Genomic DNA, 13,277 nt, shown 5'->3' with positions numbered 1-13,277 from the left:
ACTTCTACAACTACTTTAGTTTTTTAACTTTTAGTCTAATTGTATACATTAGTTATATCATTCATATATCATCTTTTTTCTTTCAACAATTTATATTTTTAAAATATTATTTAGTTGTAATATTGTTGAAAATAAAAGGTATTATTATGAGTCATGAAAACTAAAATAGAAAAATGAATATTTAATTTCAACTATATATTATATCTTCTTTATATTTTTTTTTTAGTTTTTTTTTTTATTTTTAGTCTAATTGTATTCATTAGTTATATTATTTATATATTAGTTTTTCTTTTAATAATTTATATTTTTTAATATCATTTAATTGTAATATTATTAAAAATATATAATATTATTGAGTTATAAAAAATAAAATTAAATATTAATTTCAACATTGAAATATTATATGTAAACATAGTTTAATATTTGTACTATAGTATTTAAATATAATTAAAAAAAAGCAAAAGTGACAACTTAAGAAATTAAAAATAAAAATAATAATATAAAATCAAATAAATAAATTTGAATTAAATATTTTTGTAATTTTATTTAAAGTTCAATTTGTATATAAATATTTTAATTTTATAATTATTAAATTTAAAATTAATTTATATATCTTATAAAATGTATATCCTTTTTATTGTTATGAATTTATGATGGTCTAAATTTAGTTGTTATTGAACGGGATGCCATGAAAAATGGTTGAAATTGTTACAATATGAATGTCCATTTAGTGTTTATTCAGCATGGTTTATTCTTCCAATCAAATACTTTTGAGCGGTAGAAACATTAAAGAATAAACATTGCAAGATTTTCAACATTTGAAAAAGTTAAACTTTGCACATGTATAAATAAGGACATAAGTTGAGGTATTAGAGACACATAGCAATAACAATAATCCTTTTTTCTTTATTTATTCTTCTTTCTCTCTTTACATTACTACATATATTAAATAAATATATGAAGCATCTTTATTATATTGAGTTAATTATATTTGGTAAATAGTAATACTAGAGTCTTCTATTTACACATCTTTATTTTATATTTATTTTCTCTTCCTTATTTATTTATTTTACAACACGTCATCAGCACGACACTCTGATCAATATTTAGAAAGACTCAGATGATAAATTTTCATTATGTCAAAACTCTCTCATCTTGAATTTAATACTATTGATATATCTAGAAATAACTACTTATCATGGATACGAGATGCTGAAATCTATCTTGATTCAATGGATCTTGGAGATACTATTAAGGCTGAAAATAATGCATCCCAAAAGAATAAAGCCAAAGTCATGATATTCTTTTGTCGTCTTCTTGACGAAGGATTGAAAAATGAATATCTCACACTAAAAGATCTTGCAGATCTTTGGAAAAACCTCGAAGAAAGGTATAATCATCAAAAGACAGTGATACTTCCTCAAGCCCGATATGAGTGGACGCACTTACGTCTACAGGATTTTAAATCCATAAATGAATACAATTCACCAATGTTCCGAATTACCTTACGAATGAAATTATGTGGAAAAAAGATAACTAATAATGACATGTTAGAGAAAACTTTCTCGACCTTCCATACCTCGAATATGCTCCTGTAGTAGCAGTATCGAGAAAAAGAATTTAAAAAATATTCTGAGCTAATTTCTTGCCTTCTTGTTGCTGAGCGTAACAATGAATTGCTTTTAAGAAATCATGAAGTGCGCCTAGTTGGTGCTGCCCCATTTCCTGAAGCAAATGCGACAAATCATAACCCCAGAAGAGGTAAATGGCAAAGTTTTGGTAACAAGAAAAATTATGGAAGGAAGAAAAATTATGTTCACAAGAAAGGATCTCATCAGAAGTGGAATAAAGAAAGAAACAATGGGCAAAATAAATCAACAGAGCATAAATGTTTCCGTTATGGTGGAAAGGGTCATTGGTCACGTACCTGTCGTACCTCAAGGCACTTAGTTAATTTTTATCAAGCATCTTTGAAAAAGGATGACAAAAGAAAGGAGACAAATTTTGTTTCAAAATATGTTGCTAAAAATCACTCATTATGAAGTATCTGATTTCTTTGAAGATCCTGAAGGAAATATTGGCCATTTGATCAATGATGGAAAAGTTTAATATGTGGGTTTGTTAAAGTACTCATGTAAATAAATAATGTAAAATTTTTTTTGTTAAGTTTTATTTCCAATGTATTTAAATTTCAAGTATGATGTATATAAATAATGTTTAATAAAATATTTATGTTTATGAATTTTAAAATTACTAAAGGTGCCATGTTCTAAAATAATAATAACAAAATTTTTAGTATATGATACTATGTACAGTACTTTTTAGAAAAACAATAAAGAAAATAATTTTACTGTGCATATATTTTTACTCATTTTATTATTATTATTTGTCTTTGAAGAAAATGGCAAGAACGTATAGTGAAGATGTTTGCCTTGCAAATAGTGCAAGTTCGTATACTATTCTCAAAAGTAATATATATTTTACACATCTTGTACCAAAAGAAGAATATGTAAATACTATTATTGGCTCAGGCAATGTGATAGAAGGCTCTGGAAGAGCTATAATTTTGTTTCCTGGAGGAACAAAATTCATAATAAATAATGCACTATTGTCTACTAAGTCTCTAAGGAACTTATTGTGTTTCAAAGATATTCGCCGAAACGGATATTATGTTGGATCAATGAACGAGGGAAATCATGTGTACTTATGTATCACAACTCATGATTTAAATGAAAGGGTTATATTAGAAAAGTTACCCTCACTTTCATCTGGGTTATATTACACTAAAATTAGTGCAATTGAATCATATGTCATTGTAAACTCGAAGTTTACCAGCCCAAATGAATTTATAATTTAGCATGACCGATTGGGTCATCCGGAAACAACCATGATACGGAGAATTATTGAAAACTCCCATGAACATTCACTAAAGAACCAGAAGATTCTTAAATTCAGTGAATTTCGTTGTGTTGCATGTTCTCAAGGAAGACTAATTTTAAGGCCATTACCAGTAAAGATTAGATTTGAGTTCCCTGAATTCCTAGAAAGGATTCAAGGTGATATATGTAGACCTATTCATCCACCATGTGGATCTTTTAGATATTTTATGGTCCTAATAGACACATTTTCGAGATGGTCACATGTGTGCTTATTGTCTTCTCGCAACCTGGCATTTGCAAGATTACTTGCTCAAGTTATTCGATTAAAAGTATAGTTTCCAGAAAATCCAATCAAAGCAATTTGTCTTGATAATGCTGGTAAATTTACTTCTCAAGCCTTTGATGCTTATTCTATGTCTAACGGAATAAGCGTTGAACATCCAATAGCTCATGTTCACACACAAAATGAATTAGCAGAATCACTTATTAAATGCCTCCAAATAATTGCTAGATCCTTACTTATGAGAACAAATCTCTCAACCTCTGTTTAGGGGAATGCAATTTTACATGCTGCAGCACTTATTCATTTGAGGCCAACAAGTTACCATCAGTTCTCTCTTATGCAATTAGCTTTTGGCCAGCAGCCAAATGTTTCCCATTTAAGAATATTTGGGTATACGATATATGTTTTCATTGCACCACCTTCTCGCACCAAAATGGGACCCTAAAGAAAATTGGGGATATATGTTGGATATGATTCTCCCTCTATAGTGAGGTATCTTGAGATACAAATTGGAGATGTATTTAAAGCCCGATTTGTAGATTGTCATTTTAATAAATCAAAATTTCCAACATTAAGGGGAGAGAATATGTTTCCTGAAAAGGAACTTAATTGGAATGCATCATCTTTGATGCATTTAGATCTTCGATCAGGGCAATATGAACTAGAAGGTCAAAAGATTATATATTTGCAAAGAATAGCAAATGAATTACCTAATGCATTTTTTGATACGAAAAGGATTACTAAATCCTATATACCAGCTGAAAATGTTCCAACCCGAATTGATGTCCCAGTCAGACAAATGGCCACCGAAACAAATTTAGTCAGAAACGTGATAGGTGGTGCGAAATTTATAACTCACAAACTAACCGACAAGTGCACCGGGTCATACCAAGTAGTACCTCAAATAAATGAGGGTAGATCCCACAAGAATTGATGGATCAAGTAACAATGATTGAGTGAATGACTTAGTCAGACAAACAGAAAATGGTGTTTTGAAAGTTCAATTGTATTAACAGTAAATCAGAGAATTAGAAAGCAAACAGTAAACAAGTAGTAAATAATATATGGAGAAACAGTTAAGGCTTCAGAGATATCTATCTTCCAGATTGACTTTTCTTACTAACTATTTTAATCATGTAAGATTTAATTCATAGCAATCTATATGTGACTAAACCCTAATTCCTTAGAACTTTTTAGTCTCCTCTAACCTTCATCAACCGCCAATTCCTTGGTCACTTAATTCCAATTAGAGGATGAAGTTCAATTCTAGTTCTATGCCACAAAAATTCTAATTACCCAAATATAAGAGGATTATATGTCATGTATTCCGTTAAGTCCAAATAATTAGAAATTTAGGAGAATATGTTTTCAAGCTGTTGTTCAAGTAAAGAAATTTTCCAAGTTATACAAGAACTCAATTAGAATCAAGGTCATACTTCCGTTCCACCCAGATTCATAAAATAAAGAACGAAAATAATTCTTGAAATATAAATCAGTACATGAATTAAAATAGAAAAATAATAGAATCAATCCATACAATAGATAGAGCTCTTAACCTTAATAGTGGAGGTTTAGCTGCTCATGGTTTAGAGAAAAAACAAGGATTCTGAAAAATTGTAAATTGCAGAATGAGGTCAGAGAAGAGAAGAGAAGAGCGGAGCCCAAAGGGCTGATTCTTTTCCCTTTTATATCTAATCCTAATAAATGTAAAATATATTTTCTAAACTAAATAATATCTTTTCCTAATTATAAATAAAATAAAATTTAAATCAAAACCAAATGAATGATTTTTGCGAGCCTTTGGACGAGGTTGGGGACCACTGGCTTCATTAGGGTTGGCGCCAAACTTAGAAGGATCCAAGTTTGGCGTGAAGGTTGTGTGTAGCTTCCCTTTGGAGTTCTTTGATTTGGCGCCGAACTTGAGTAATATAAGCATTGGTTGTTAGCAACCAACTCAATAAGCTCAGTAGTCTCCTCTGGTGTCTTCTTCATGTGCAAAGAACTACCTGCAGAATTATCTAAGCACATCTTGGACATTTCACACAAGCCCTCATAAAAAATATCCAGCTGAGTCTATCTAGAGAACATGTCCGGAGGACATTGCATAGTTAGTAGCTTGAATCTCTCCCAAGCTTCATAAAGGGTCTCACCATCTTTCTGTCTGAATGTCTGAACCTCCACCCCTAGCTTAGTCAGCTTTTGAGGTGGAAAAAATTTAGTCAAAAATCCAGTGATAACCTTATCCCAAGTATCCAGACTCTTCTTGGGTTGAGAATCTAACCACAGCTTTGCTCTATCCCTCACAACAAATGGGAAGACCATGAGTTTGTATACCTCAGGGTTCATTCCATTGGTCTTCACAGTGTCACAAATCTACAGAAAATCATAAATAAACTGATTTGGATCTTCCTGAGAGAGTCCATGATATTGACAATTTTGTTGCACAAGAGTAACTAGCTGTGGTTTCAGTTCAAAGTTGTTTGTAGCTATAAGAGGCACCACAATACTTTTGCCATAGAGATCTGCATTAGGAGCAGTGTAAGAGCCAAACACTCTTCTAGGTTACTCATTCCCATTAGGATTTGCCATATTGGCATTAGCAGTATTATTATGATCCATGGTGGACTCTACAGCCTTGTAAAGTCTTGCGTGTTGCAAACGCTGCCTCAAAGTCCTTTCAGGTTCAAGATCAAAGTCTAAAAGATATTCCTTGTCCCTATTCCTGCTCATAAACAAACAGAAGACAAGAAAAATGGGATTCTCTACGTCAGAGTATAGAGAAGTCCCAGTGAGGTAACCTGTGTAAAAGATAAAATGAAATAAACTGAACAACTAAAGCAAAAATTCAAAATTCACTGAACAAAGATTGGGAATAATATATATATATATATATATATATATATATATATATATATATATATATATATATATAAAGAATTAAGAGAAATAGAAAAATAAATAAAATTAATTAGGGGACACCAAACTTAATTTCAGAGATTAAAGAGAAGTTAATTGATGCAAAAAAAAAAAAAAATCAAAGCTAAGAAGCAAATAACTAATAAAATAAACGAATAAAATTTGTGTCTGGAAAACAATGAAACAATAAGAAATAAAAATAAATTAAAAAAAAGCAACGACAACAAAGGAAAATTAAAGTGGTCGAAATGGCTAAAGACTCTTAAAGAACTAATAAAGGAAAATGAAAGTTAAAAGGAAATAAACAATGAAGCACGAAGACAGGGGGCTTTAAACTAAATAACAATTAGAAAAAGAAAAGAAAATGAAATTGGAATTTGTAATTAAAATAAAATTAATTGGAAAAGAAAAATTATCTGATCTAGGCAATCAAATAATTAATAGTTGTCAATCACAGTCAATCCCTGACAACGGTGCCAAAATTTTGGTGCGGAATTTATAACCCACAAACTAACCAGAAAGTGCACCGGGTCGTACCAAGTAGTACCTCAAGTGAATGAGGGTCGATCCCACGAGGATTGATGGATCAAGCAACAATGATTGAGTGAATGACTTAGTCAGAAAAACAGAAAATGGTGTTTTGAAAGTTCAATTGTATTAATAGTAAATCAGAGAATTAGAAAGCAAACAGTAAACAAGTAGTGAATAATATATGGAGAAACAATTAAGGCTTCAGAGATATCTATCTTTCGGATTGACTTTTCTTACTAACTATTTTAATCATGCAAGATTCAATTCATGGCAAACTATATGTGACTAAACCCTAATTCCTTAAACCTTTTTAGTCTCCTCTAACCTTCATCAACCGCCAATTTCTTGATCACTTAATTCCAATTAGAGGGTGAAGTTCAATTCTAGTCCTATGCCACAAAAATCCTAATTACCCAAATATAAGAGGATTATATGTCACGTATCCCGTTAAGTCCAGATAATTAGAAATTTAGGAGAATATGTTTTCAAGCTGTTATTCAAATAAAGAGCTTTTCCAAGTTATACAAGAACTTAATTAGAATCAAGGTCATACTTCCGTTCTACCTAGATTCATAAAATAAAGAACAAAAATAATTCTTGAAATATAAATCAGTACATGAATTAAAATAGAAAAATAATAGAATCAATCCATACAATAGACAGAGCTCCTAACCTTAACAGTGGAGGTTTAGCTGCTCATGGTTCAGAGAGAAAACAAGGATTCTGAAAAACTGTAAATTACGGAATGAGGTCAGAGAAGAGAAGAGCGGAGCTTGAAGGGCTGATTCTTTTTTCTTTTATATCTAATCATAATAAATGTAAAATATATTTCCTAAACTAAATAATATCTTTTCCTAATTATAAATAAAATAAAATTTAAATCAAAACCAAATGAATTATTTGTGCGAGCCTTTGGACGAGGTTGGGGACCACTGGCTTCATTAGGGTTGGCGCCAAACTTGGAAGGATCCAAGTTTGGCGTGAAGGTTGTGCGTAGCTTCCCTTTGGAATCCTTTGATTTGGCGTCGAACTTAAGTAAACTCAAGTTCACTTGAGTAAACTCAAGTTCGACATGGAGATAGCAGCGTGAATTCTCCTTGGATCCTTTGAGTTGGCACCGAACTTGAGTAAACTCAAGTTCGGCGTGGAGATGGCAGCAAGCTTCCTTGAGCTGGCGCCAAACTTGAGCTTCCTCAAGTTTGGCGTGAAGTGGTCCATACGAAATAGAAAAAAGGGTATACTATTATATATCGTTGAAAATCTCTGGAATTTAGCTTTCCAATGCCGCTAAAATCACGTCAATTGGACCTTCGTAGCTCACGCTATTTCTGTTTGAGTGCAAGAAGGTCGGAGTTGACAGCATCATTCACTTTCTTCCTTTTCTGCTACAAAACTCCATCAAATCCATCCGAATGCTACCGAAAATAAATAGAAATTGCAAACAACTCAAAGTAGCATTCATAGTGGCTAAAGATAATTAAATCTTGATTAAACTCAACAATTTGAATGCAAAGTCACTAGAAAAAGATAGAGAAGAAAAAAGGTAAATACTATTCTTGTTGAAAAAGATAAAGACATCGTAAAGACGCTTGTATTGTCCAAAATTCTGATATATTTTTGATGTTAGAAGACGTTCAGGTACCTGAAAATTGTGAAAATAACGAGATCTCGATAAATTATGTCTTTACAGAAAAAAATGGGACTGGAATAAGACAATTGTCAATGAAATATTTGCATATAATGTGGCATTAAATATCATGCATGAAAGTAAGGATCTTGAGCTAAGAACAGTCGAAGAGTGTCGACAAAGGAATGATTGGCCAAAATGGGAAGAAGCTATGAAAGCTGAGTTAAACTGACTTACAAAACGTGAAGTCTTTGGACCTGTAGTCCATACACCAGAAGATGTGAAACCTGTTGGATACAGATGAGTATTTGTAAGAAAACTAAATGAGAAAAATGAAGTTGTGCACTACAAAGCTCGACTTGTGGCACAAGATTTTTCACAAAGGTCCGCTCCGTATAGATTATGAAGAAACATATTTTCCTGTAGTGGATGCAATAACATTACATTATTTGGTCCGTTTATCCGCATACCATAAACTACATATGTATTTAATGGATGTGGTAACAACCTACTTATACGGCTCATTAGATCGTGATATCTATATGAAAGTCCATGAAGGATTAAAGATATCTAAATCATCCAATGAATATTCACAGGGGTTATATTCAGTCAAATTGCAAAGATCTTTATATGGTCTAAAGCAATCTAGTCGAATGTGGTATAATCGTCTTACTGAGTATCTGGCCAAAAATGGATTTAAGAATGATGATATCTATCCATATGTTTTCATAAAGAAATCTGCATCTGGATTCATTATAATTGCTGTGTACGTTGATGATTTAAATATTATTAGAACCCTTGAAGAGATTCTAATAATTATAAAAGCTCTGAAAGAAGAGTTTGAAATGAAAGATATTGGAAAGACTAAATTTTGTCTCGACCTACAAATTGAGTATACAAAAAATGGGATCTTTATTCATCAAACAACATACACAGAAAAGATCTTGAAGAGATTTTATATGGATAAGTTACATCCATTAAATATCCCAATGATTGTAAGGTCTTTGGATGTGGAAAAGGATCAATTCTGTCCTAAAGAAGAAAATGAAGATATCATTGGTCCTGAAGTACCATATGTAAGGTCCCACATCGGTTGGGGAGGGGAACGAAGCATGCCTTATAAGGGTGTGGATACCTCTCCCTAGCATGACGCGTTTTGATGAGTGAGTGTGGGGGGCTTCGGCTATCATCCCTATCGTCAAAAGCAAACCATGAGCCCTTGTGTGCCAAAGCGGACAATATCGTGCTAGCGGGTGGTCTGGGTTGTTACAGATGAAATTAGAGCTGGAGCCCGGATCGATGTGCCAGCGAGGGCGCTGGGCTCCCTTAGGGGGGTGGATTGTAAGGTCCCACATCGGTTGGGGAGGGGAATGAAGCATGCCTTATAAGGGTGTGGATACCTCTCCCTAGCATGACGCGTTTTGACGAGTGAGTGTGGGGGGCTTCGGCTATCATCCCTATCGTCAAAGGCAAAACCGTGAGGCCTTGTGTGCCAAAGCGGACAATATCGTGCTAGCGGGTGGTCTGGGCTATTACACCATATCTTAGTGCCATTGGAGCGCTAATGTATCTTGCTAATAATACACGACCCGATATATCATTTGCTGTGAATTTATTAGCAAGGTATAGTTCCTCTCCAACCAGAAGGCATTGGAATGGAATCAAATAAATCTTTCGATATCTTCACGGAACGGTTGATATGGGATTGTTTTATCCATATGGATCCAAGTCACAATTAGTTGGCTATGCAGATTTTGGATACTTGTCTAATTCACACAAAGGAATATCTCAAATAGGATACCTATTCATATATGGTGATACAGCTATATCATGGAGGTCCACGAAACAGACGATAGTAGCAACCTCCTCTAATCATGCTGAAATACTAGCGATATATGAAGCAAGTCGTGAGTGTTTTTGGCTCAGGAGTTTGATCCAATATATTCTATCATCATGTGGACTAATTGATCGTAAGATAGCTCCAACTATCTTGTTTGAAGATAATACATCATGCATTGCTCAACTTAAAGGCGGATATATAAAAGGTGATAGAATAAAGCATATTTCTCCCAAATTCTTCTTCATTCATAATCTTCAAAATCAAGGAACAATTGATGTCCAATAGATCCGCTCAAGCGATAATCTGGCAGATTTATTCACAAAGTCACTTCCAAATCCTCTTTTGAAAGATTGGTACATCAGATTGGGATGCGCCGATTTCAAGATATTAAATAATGCCGACAAGAGGGAGAGACTGTACTCTTTTTCCCTTGGTCAGGTTTTTTCTCATTGGGTTTTTCTTGACAAGGTTTTTAATGAGGCAGTCCCCATCACAAAGGATATTGTACTCTTTTTCCTTCACTAATGTTTTTTTACATTGGGTTTTTCTTTAGTAAGGTTTTAATGAGGCATAATCCTAAATGGACATCCAAGGGGGAGTGTTACAATATGGATGTTCATTTAGTGTCTACTCAGCATGGTTTATTCCTCCAAGTTCTTTTGGGTGATAGAAACATTAAAGAATAAACAGTGCAAGATTTCCAACATTTGAAAAAGTTAAATCTTGCACATGTATAAATAGGGACATAAGTTGAAGCATTATAGTAATTCACTGTAAACCGGTTTTTTCGATTTTTCATTCGGTTGTTGTAAATTTCGGTTCGATTTTGTGATAAATTTCGGTCCGGTTTGATAACTTACACCCCTACTTGCATGTATATGAGTCTCAGTCTCAGCCCTCTTCTTTGTGAACAATGCATTCAGTCTGTAAAAAGTTGCCTTAACAAGGGTTGTGATGAGAAGGTTGCATGCCCTTTTTAATACTCCGTTAATGCACTCTGCTAGGTTAGGGGTCATATGGCCCCAACGATGTCCATCATCATATGCCAAGGTATACTGTGACCGCAAAATATTATCAAGCCACTGTTCGTAAGCTACGCCCTGCTCACATAATCTCTGGTAACACATATTGAATTCACGTATTGTTCTAGAATAGCATATGTTAACAATCAGCTTCTGCATATGCGGCACCTTGAACTTCCTCAAGAAGTTGGATACCATGTGTTTGATGCAAAACATGTGAATAACTCTCAGATATTACCAAGCTTCATTACTACAACCCACAGTTGAGACAATTGACTCGTATCGATCAGAGATAAGAGCAACAGCATCTCGATTAACCACATGTGTTCACAAATGGTTAAGAAAAAAGTGTCAGAAATCAGTAGTCTCACCCTCAACTAGGACAAATGTAAGAGGCACGATATTTTCATTGACATCTTGTGATATTGCAATTAAAATAGCCCCTTTTATGCTTTCCATACAAATGTATGCCATCAACCTGGACCAGCGGATTGCTCACATCAGAATTCGAAGATCCTCAACTAGCTCATCCCTTGGTAGCCATATGCAGTTTTGTACTCAACAACTGCTTTTGCAACACAAAGCTTCAGAAGAAGCTTCCCACCCACCGAATATTTTTTCAACTGTCTTTTGCTTGGCCAACCATGCTTTGCGATAACTTATCGTATAGTTGAACTTCAACTGCATCTTAGTAATGACAGATTTCACCTTTATGGACGGGTTGGCTTCAACCAATGACTTTATCGTTTCTGCAATTGTATTAGATTCTAGTTTAGCATGATATTGAAAGATGGCTTTTTTGGTGCATGTGTGACTACCGTTGTACCTCTTTATCACCCAATAGTACTATCTTTTTATAAGACTAACTATGATAAGCCAATTCTAGCTTGTTTCGTATTATACGTGTTTAGCATAGAATATCATTGATTCTTATTCATACACCTTGTAATCGACGTCTCTTCGGAAGGTATACTCTTTAAATGCAGCAATAACAGCCTCTCTAGAATTAAACTCCATTTCAACGACGAATTCACCATCTGCAACAACAATGGAAGTTGCCACAATAATAAAACAAAATAAATCAAAATACTATTCTATTAATAATAATAATAACTATTATAATAATAATAACATTAATATTAATATTACTAATTAATAACAATATAAATAATAACAATGATAGTAATAATAACAATAATACGAGCCTCAATACTAATAAGAATATAAATAATAATAACAAGAAGAATAATACTAGTAACAACACTAATAATAATACCAGGGGTGTAATCGGTTCGGTTTGGTTTGGTTTTAGACCGAAACCAACCGAACCAACCTGTTCGGTTCTATAGTAATGTCAACCGTTCAATTTCTTGCTTTCTGGACAACCGTACCGAACCAAACCAACAACGATTTGATTTGATCGGTTTTTTGTTTTTTAAAACCTAATAATTAGAATTTAAATCACCATAAAATGAAGTTTAAAACCCTTAATAAAATAAAATAACAAGAGTATATCATATCCAAACTTAATACAATTTCAACTTGTCCCAATAATTAAACATAAAAACAAAGACAATTAAAAATGTCTAGCAAACAATAAAAACAAACACACTTTAAAACATACTAAAGACCGAAACAGGCACTTTAAAACTTAATAAAAACCAAAACAACCACGATGCTTAATCTGAATCCACACCAGATTCATCATCAACTTCTCCGGTTGGTGTAATTTCTACAAAAACAAAACAAAGAAATCAATATAGATTATAAACATAAACATAATATAGATTATAAATTATAAACATAAACTATGAAAGGAACTTCAAATTTCTTTTTTGCATACCTAATTCAAGTTTCTCAAACTCCTCAATGAGCTCCTCAAAATCAGTTGTTATTGGAGAAGCACGAAGTCAATTTTGTATGCAAATCAATGCCTCAACTGTCTTTGGAGTTAAAGAACTCCTATAGTTGTTAAGCACTCTTCCAACAGTGCTAAAAGCCGATTCTGAATCAACAGTCGAGATTGGCATTGTTAAGACATCTCTAGCTATTTGGGATAAGATAGGATACTTGTTAGAATTCACCTTCCACCAATTCAATATGCCAAAAGTATTTTGATCACGAGACTTCTCTAAACCATCCATCAAATACAAATCCACCTCATTCTTGTTGATGATCT

The 13,277-nt window shown here is 33.1% G+C and overlaps 1 pseudogene; it reads left to right on the top strand.

The window, feature by feature from the left end:
- The first annotated feature begins 5,248 nt into the window (after positions 1–5,248).
- Positions 5,249–5,339, top strand: LOC148547469 (small nucleolar RNA R71; annotated as a pseudogene).
- Positions 5,340–13,277: the final 7,938 nt, after the last annotated feature.

The sequence above is a fragment of the Arachis ipaensis genome, chromosome B8 (genome assembly GCF_059453495.1).
Source record: "Arachis ipaensis isolate K30076 ecotype BB chromosome B8, ASM5945349v1, whole genome shotgun sequence".
Classification (NCBI taxonomy): Eukaryota; Viridiplantae; Streptophyta; class Magnoliopsida; order Fabales; family Fabaceae; genus Arachis; species Arachis ipaensis.
This window is presented reverse-complemented; position numbering and strand designations above follow the sequence as displayed.